The sequence below is a fragment of the Perissodus microlepis genome, chromosome 11 (genome assembly GCF_051167445.1).
Source record: "Perissodus microlepis isolate ML-2025 ecotype Zambia chromosome 11, ASM5116744v1, whole genome shotgun sequence".
Taxonomy (NCBI): domain Eukaryota; kingdom Metazoa; phylum Chordata; class Actinopteri; order Cichliformes; family Cichlidae; genus Perissodus; species Perissodus microlepis.
This window is the reverse complement of record NC_140471.1, coordinates 8,019,392-8,027,021: the sequence shown is the minus strand read 5'-3', so window position 1 is coordinate 8,027,021 and position 7,630 is coordinate 8,019,392. Positions and strand designations below refer to the sequence as shown.

Genomic DNA, 7,630 nt, shown 5'->3' with positions numbered 1-7,630 from the left:
CTGCCTTTCTGTTACTACTCTATCCTAATTGCAGGGTTCATCTTTTAGTGGGGACATATTTGTTGAAATAGCCATATAAAGTAGCTTTTCCAATGATCTCTCTATTTTTTTTTTTAGATGGCAACAGACCAGAGAACCTGAATGACACAATTACTCCGGAGCTTTGCCCTGCTGCATCAGCTGAAACATCAAGGCATCCACCTTACCCCTCCTCCTCCACGTCCACCACTATGTACAACCATTACTCCAGCTCTTGGGTCTCACACTTACAGATTCCTTGGGAAAGATTTCCACTCCGACTGTCGCAAGAGGACACAGAGCTCATCCAGAGGACAGGAGAAGTATGGTTAGAATTGTTGTGGAGGCCATGCAAGTTCACTGCAGAAACCCTAAACATGCATCTTGTGAAGAGGTTGCTCAGATCATTGTAAACAGGTACCCTCAAACATTTGCAGGTTTTACTGAAAAGGGAGAAAGACTGGGTTGTGGACGTTATTCACTACTAAGAAGCATCAAATCTAGAGTTGAACATGTTAATCGAGATAATACAACACATAGACTTTGTCAAATAAAGAGAACCAGGAATGAGGAAGACTGCAGTCCCAACAGTAATGCAACCTCACCTAAAAAAAGTTAGATGCTTCGTTGATAGCTATGGTTGTATAAATTGGCAGCCAGTTGAACTTCCTGAGGGGGAAACGCTGGCTTCTTTAGAGGAAACAAAAGACATCCTGTTAACAATTTTTAATTCACAAGGACCTGGAGCTGTGGAGAGACCTGATGTGGATGACTTCATGTGCCTCACATATATTTCTCAGTGGCAGCTTATCAACAGTTGTCCCTCACTTTCAGTGCTGAAATTCAGGAGCAGTGGCCATTCTTGTTTACTCGGAAAGGTCTTTCAAACCACTTTCACAAACTCACAGGTATTGATATTAGTGAGCACTTAAGTCAGACTCTCAAAACCAAAGGATTGTTAACTGTTTCTCCAGCCAGAAGCTCAAATGGAAACTTGGTATAAGGACACTTCTCCAGCAGATAGAAAGTGAGGAAGTTTTGACCAACAGCAAGGTTGGCACAGCAGCCATGCTTCTCATGATGAAGTATTACAAAGAAAACGAAGACTCCCTCTTTGTCTTAGCAGATGTAAGCTTCTTTCATACAGCTCTAGGTTTAATGCTGTTTCTTGCTGTCCTGTTTTGTTGTTGTTGTTGTTGTTTTCCGCTGATGGGCTGATTCTTTGTCAGGTGTGTTTAATGTGCAGAATAATTCCCAATTATGAACAATTATGATATGTTAACACGGACTACATAAGGCCATTAATAATTAACTGTACATAGCTATTTGCTTTTTGATTATCTAGACAGTGTGAAGAAGTGATGTATTGAAATTATTTTATGTTGCATAATGACAATGTTGCCCCTATACATTTAAGGACAAAGTTTAATGACCGCCACTTGCTGGATGGTGAGTGCAGAGGGGCGTGTAATTGTTGAACTGGACAAAGAGAACACCTTTGCTGATGCAATGTCAGTCTTCTTTGGTTCATTCTATGTATTGAACCTGGAATACCAGGAGTCAGCGTGTGCAGCATTGGAACTAATTCAGAGGTATGTTTGAACAGTTAGCTAATTGTGATAGATGATGAAGAAATTATCCCTAAGTAGGTCATTTTTTCACATCACAACTCAATGTTACTGTATGTTACTATTTATTGTGTCATGCTTTAAGTTTTTTTGTAAGGATAAACCCTGAAGAGGGAACAAAATGTACCTCCAAGGTTGGGACAAGCAGAAGGACTGGGACCACTGTGAAGTGAAAGGTTGTTCACATTAACCCTCATGTCACAACTTTCCTCCAGCGGCTTACTGAATTTGAGTGGAAAACTTCAAATTAGGTAACTGTTGTTGCCATTTATAGTGAATTTCTTGTATAATTTAAGTGAACAATGTGTTGTTGTGTGTCTCCACAGACCATCCATGGCCCATGCTTTCTGGACATTTACATGAGGCGAACAACAATGAAGACAAGCTCTCTCGCCATCTTGCAAGAAGCTGTCTCTGTCCAATAGGATTTTTGAGTGCAACAATTTTGATCTTTTTTTCCTTCTTTTACCCGTTTGTTAAAATTTATTTCAGGTACTTATACTTTTATTGTCACATGTATTGGCTCGCCCTACAAATCAATGAACTCAGTCCACAAAGCAAGGTCAGAGTTCAGTGCAGGTCAGTCAAGTTTCTTCACACCACACATGCTCATCCATGTCCTTGTGGACCCTGCTTTGTCTGGACAAAGTGTATATAGAGGCAGACGTGTGGGGCTTGATGTTCTATTTATTTCAATTCAGTTTATTTGTATGGTGCCAACAAAATGAATGCCAAGGCACTTCACAGTGTAGGTTTAAGACCCTACAAAATATAACTAAGAAAACTCATCACTTGAGCATATGTTGTCTGTTATGATATGGATATGACATAACATCGCTATTGTTTGTACAGTCGTCTGAGAAAATACATAGGTTAAATGGTTTAGTAAAATGTATATATACATATACAATGTTGGGGAGTAACGGAATACATGTACCGCCGTTACGTATTTAAAATACAAAATATGAGTAACTGTATTCCGCTACAGTTACCGTTTAAAAAGGTGGTATTTAGAATACAGTTACTTAGTTGAAATAAATTGCTTACACGGCGGTATTTTCCTGTTTCATATTGTGGAGGGTCAGGACCATTGACTGTAGAAAAGATGGACGACGCAACACCGCCTCCTACCATTGTGCAAAAATGAAGCCAAAATATCCCGCTTGTGGAGGCTGCCATCTTGCAAATTTGGAGCCAGAGTCTGTGCAGTAGTAACTACGGGTGGAGCCGTGGCATGGAACTCCCGCCCACAGACATACGTCGGTACACCCCCCTCTTAACTTTTACGTAGCATGTCCGTTTTCCCGCTGCTTGCGCTACGCAAATTTTCCCGAAAGAGAAGGACCCGTTAAAACAAGGTAATCACAACAAATTCATACTTAGAAATCCCCCCCCACCCCCCCCCCCAAGTAAGTTTTAAAAATCAGTAACAACATACCTGTTAAACATGGTGCATAGCTACATTATCAGTATATTTTATGGGTAGGACCATCGTGTCTCAACATGCTAGCAATTGGCAATTAATACACCGCTGCTTTTGCAAATGTATATTGAATTATTTTATTCTGCTGTTAGACCAGGAATCAAAAATGGAGACCTCAACGTCAGCGTCTTCTGCCCACCTTGGCAATGTCAAAAGCGTCAGCCTTGTGGAGCAATCAAGCAGGACTTGCGTGATCTCCACCAGCAGTTCCCGCAGATGAAAATTATTTTCTCTGCCATCACCCAGCGATGCCAGTGGAGGCGTGTTAATCCAAAGAAGGTGGACAAGGCTCGACGCTTTGTAAACAATGTGATGACTACTTTTATTCTGTCTGTTTGTGGTTGTATTGTACATCATCCACAGATAAAGCATAGAAATCCTGACCAGTTTTTGCATGATGGAGTTCATTTCACCCCTTTGGGAAATGATGTATTTTTAAATAATATTGCCTTGTGTCTGAAAGACCAAATCCAGTAGGGTGATGCTGGCTTTGGACTTTCCACTAACATTTTGGCAGCAAAATCTGAATCAGGAATTATATTCTTTATGCTGTTTTTTTTTTCCCCTTTAAACTCATTTGTTAATTTTTCTTTAAATACCAGAGGAGCCATCACACTTTTCAGTGATTTCACAATTATTCCCCCTGTTCTTTCTTTTGCTGTCATTCTCTTCTAAATTTGTTACTGCTGAATGTTCTTGTAATAAATATTTTTTAAATCATCTCTGACATGCATGATTTCGATTTAATATTGCATTTTACATTCAGCAAATTTTCAGACTGTTTAGAAACACCATTGCTTTTCATTACACTGTTTTATTGAATGCTGTTAAAGACAACATGCAAGAAAATTCCATCTACACCTTTCATAAAATAAAAGAGAAGCTGCAGTCTACGATTAACAAGTTTAGAACTTAAATACATGGCACTTTATGCTAGGTAAGTGAAATAACAGTAAAAGCTGCATGTAAGTTCTATCATTAGCAGGATAACAATTTTAAGAGAAGCCAATTATATGTATATTGAGACAGTGACTGTTGTCCTCAACATATTACTGTTCCATGCAGTTGCATGTTTCTCTTAAGAAACATAATGTGGTGTTTTAGCCTTTGTATTTTTGAAATTCATTGTTATTCTATTAATTACTAAAGAAAGACTTATATTGTTAATTTGGGGTGGCTGTAGCTCAGGAAGTACAGCTGGTCATCTTCTGATTGGAAGGTTGGTGGTTTGATCCTGGCTCCCCCCAGTCTGCATGCCAAATATATTAAAAAAAAAAAAAAAAAAAAAAAGTCAGTACTTCAAATAGATGGCATGTCCATCATGTCATTAACTGCCAAGGGGTCTCAATCTGAAGACGGCTCCTAAAAAAAATCACAGACAGAGGAGAGAAAAATCAGTTTGTTAAGAAGTTTATGCCTCAAACCATAAGTCCTTATTTTCTCTGCTTTCTTGTTAATTGTATGACATTTAGCACATTTTGTTACACAATTCTACTAAGCTGATAATTGGCAAGGATTAATTAGTGTGTCTGTGAAGTTTCTCAGTCCACCAGGTCATCGTAGTCTAAGCATCTTGGAAAGAAAAGCATCTGGACATTTTTTCTGTTTCTTCTGCTGATGATTCAGTCCTGTTTATGTGGACTGTAAACCATGGGCAGCAGAGGAATAACTGGCAGTAACTGATAACGACAGCTAGGACTGAACAACTAGTGATTTATTGTAATTTAAATCAAAATTTAGTTATATTCTTTGACCATATGTTTAGTTATATATTATATATATTTCAATTCTAATCCAAAATACAATATATGTTCGAACAATCTGAAATAATGTCAATAAATCATTCAGCCCTAAAAGGCATCTGGTATCGCACATTACTCTCCATAAAAATGGATCAGTTTGGTCATCTGTCTGCAAACCAACTTGCCCGTTTTTGCCATTTCATTTTCTCTTCTTGCTAAGTGACTAAATCTGACTTTGCAGTACCATGTGTAGGCCATTTTCACAAGTACATGAATGTGGTTCACTTCAACACATGTGTTAAGAGATGTATTCTAAAACACTTCTTCAGCTGAGAATCAGAGAGGAGAAACACACAGGTTTTCTTGCTAGCAAGGGCAGTCACCAGAGTGCTCGCACGAGAGAGTGAGGGCTCAGAGACTCGCAGCTCTGAGACTGCCCTGGTCTTTATTTATACATCAGTGGGTGTTTGTTCCTTACATTGGAATGTGGAGGTGTATATGTATGTGTGTGTGTGTGTGTGTGTGTGCGTGTGTGTGTCAGAGTGTGACCCCATAGACGACTTCCCTAAACCTGCTGGTCTGGAAAATCCAACAGTTCATCTATATGTAAAAAAGGGCACTTAGACTAAAACTGACATAGCTACGTTTATCCTACCGTAAAACAATAAGACAAGGTATGACCTTTCCCATGCTCCCAGGATGTGGGTGTGAATGCCAGAGCACTCTGGAATGCACACAAAGCTTTTGCAGACTATTAAGGATCGCACATCCTATCACTACCATATGCAAACTTATATTATTAAAAGATTATACTGACTACTAAGTACAATTTTCTATTGACATTCCCTCCTGTAGTCAGTATAACTTTTAAGTGAGATATCAGTATGTAACACCTTGTTGTACATTTTATGTCACATCGTCATTAATCACACAAAGTCTTCATGTTCCAGCAGGTCGGATTCATCATCATCATTTGTCACGGCTATGTATGCAGCAACAGTGGAAAATATTATGCGGTTAATCATGAGTTTTAGACATGGCAGGATACATGTTACAAAGACACAAAATAAAAGTGAAAATGTTCCAACTCCGATGAGTAGTCTTTTTAGCACCTGTAGCCAGGAGCCAGTGTAAAGCCAAGAAAACCAGTCACTTGTATCACTTACATAGTCCTGATTTTGGGCCTGCTGAATCTTTCTCAAGGCATTCAGGGCGTCAGTCATGTTTGATGAGTGTACATTGTCTGGTATGTAAGTGCAGCAGGTGTTGCTGAAGAGGACCCAAAGTCCCCCTTTCTCTGCTAGTATCATGGAGTGGTTCTTCCCTGGGAGTTGGTCCAGGAACACATATAGTGTGGGGTGTGTTGACGTCCTGGGCATATGAGAACAGACATAACAGTCTGTATTTGCCGATTCTGTCGTGGATATAACGGTACCAGGCATTGTTCATCCACGGGTAGATGTGGTCTTGTGTCATGTCTCTTAGGTGGGAGTTGTCGTGTGTCTATCTTTTCTGTCTGCCTCGTGGTTCAGCTGTTTCCAGCATCAGCTGGGGTCCTGTAAAGGTGAGCGTCGTAGTCAAGGTAACCAGGAGGGTCCCCCTTCCCATGGCTACGTACAGGTCCGTCACACCCGACTACTTGGTTACTCTAGAGTTGGCCAATGGCTGGAGGTTGAAGTGCGAGCAATTCCCTACGGGCGCCCAATCAGCACTTCCCCCTTACCACTGAAGCAACCAAGTGAGGGTGAAACTTTCCCCTACTAGTTGATTTCTGTGGAGGAAGTGGAATCCTCAACCTTTTTGCAGTGGCTCTGATGTATCCAGGAGGGTCTCTCCGCTATTTTGCAGGCAGTTGGAATGGTCAGAAGCACTTGGTATGGACCCTCTCACCGTGGCGAGCTCCAATTTTTCCTTTGGAGTACTTGAACAAGGATCCAATCACCTGGCTTCAACCTGCAAGAAATAGGTGAAAGAGAGTCTTGCGGCAGTTTATTGTTCAAAACAACTTCTCTGTTTATCAACAATCGAGTCATCCAAATCCGCCAGAGTGGTTTCACGGATTGATTTATCTAGTGGCTCACTAGTAACTGGTAGTGGAAAAGGTCGCCCATGTATAATTTCAAATGGGGACAGTTTGTTATTTCCTTGTGTTATTCTCATCCACATTTTGACTAGGCCTACACATTCTGGCCATGGTCTGCCAGTTTCTTCCATTGTTTTCCTGAGCCTTTGTTTTATAGTGCCATTTGTTCTCTCCACTAATCCTGCACTCTGTGGATGGTAGGCACAATGATGTTTCAAACTGAAACCTAGTGCTTCAGATACTTTGCTGATCACGTCATTTACAAAATGGGTTCCATTATCTGATCTTATCAGAGTAGGAATTCCATATGTTGGAATGAAATGGTTGCATAGTGTCATGGTCCTGGGTCATTTTGACCCAGCGTTTTGTGTTTTATGATTATGTCCCTCTGTTCTAGTTATTCGGTGTCCTCCCACCTTGTGTCCGGTTCGGGTTCTAGATTTCCTGTTTTGTTCTGAAGGTCTGTGTCTGTTGTCATTGTGTTCAGCTTGTCTCCTCCGGTCCTCATGTGTATTGGGTTCAGCTGTTGTTCCCTCCTGTGTGTGATTAACCAATTACCTTGTGTGTGTGTGTGTGTGTATATTTAGTGGGTGTCGGTCTGTGTTCGTTGTCGGCTCGTCTGCGTTCTATGGTGTTCCTGTTCCTTAGTCTGCGTCTCTCTGCTCTGCTCCCCGTT

The 7,630-nt window shown here is 40.6% G+C and overlaps 1 pseudogene; it reads left to right on the top strand.

Moving 5' to 3' along the window:
• The first annotated feature begins 343 nt into the window (after positions 1-343).
• LOC146377174 (uncharacterized) lies at positions 344-6,635 on the top strand (annotated as a pseudogene).
• Positions 6,636-7,630: the final 995 nt, after the last annotated feature.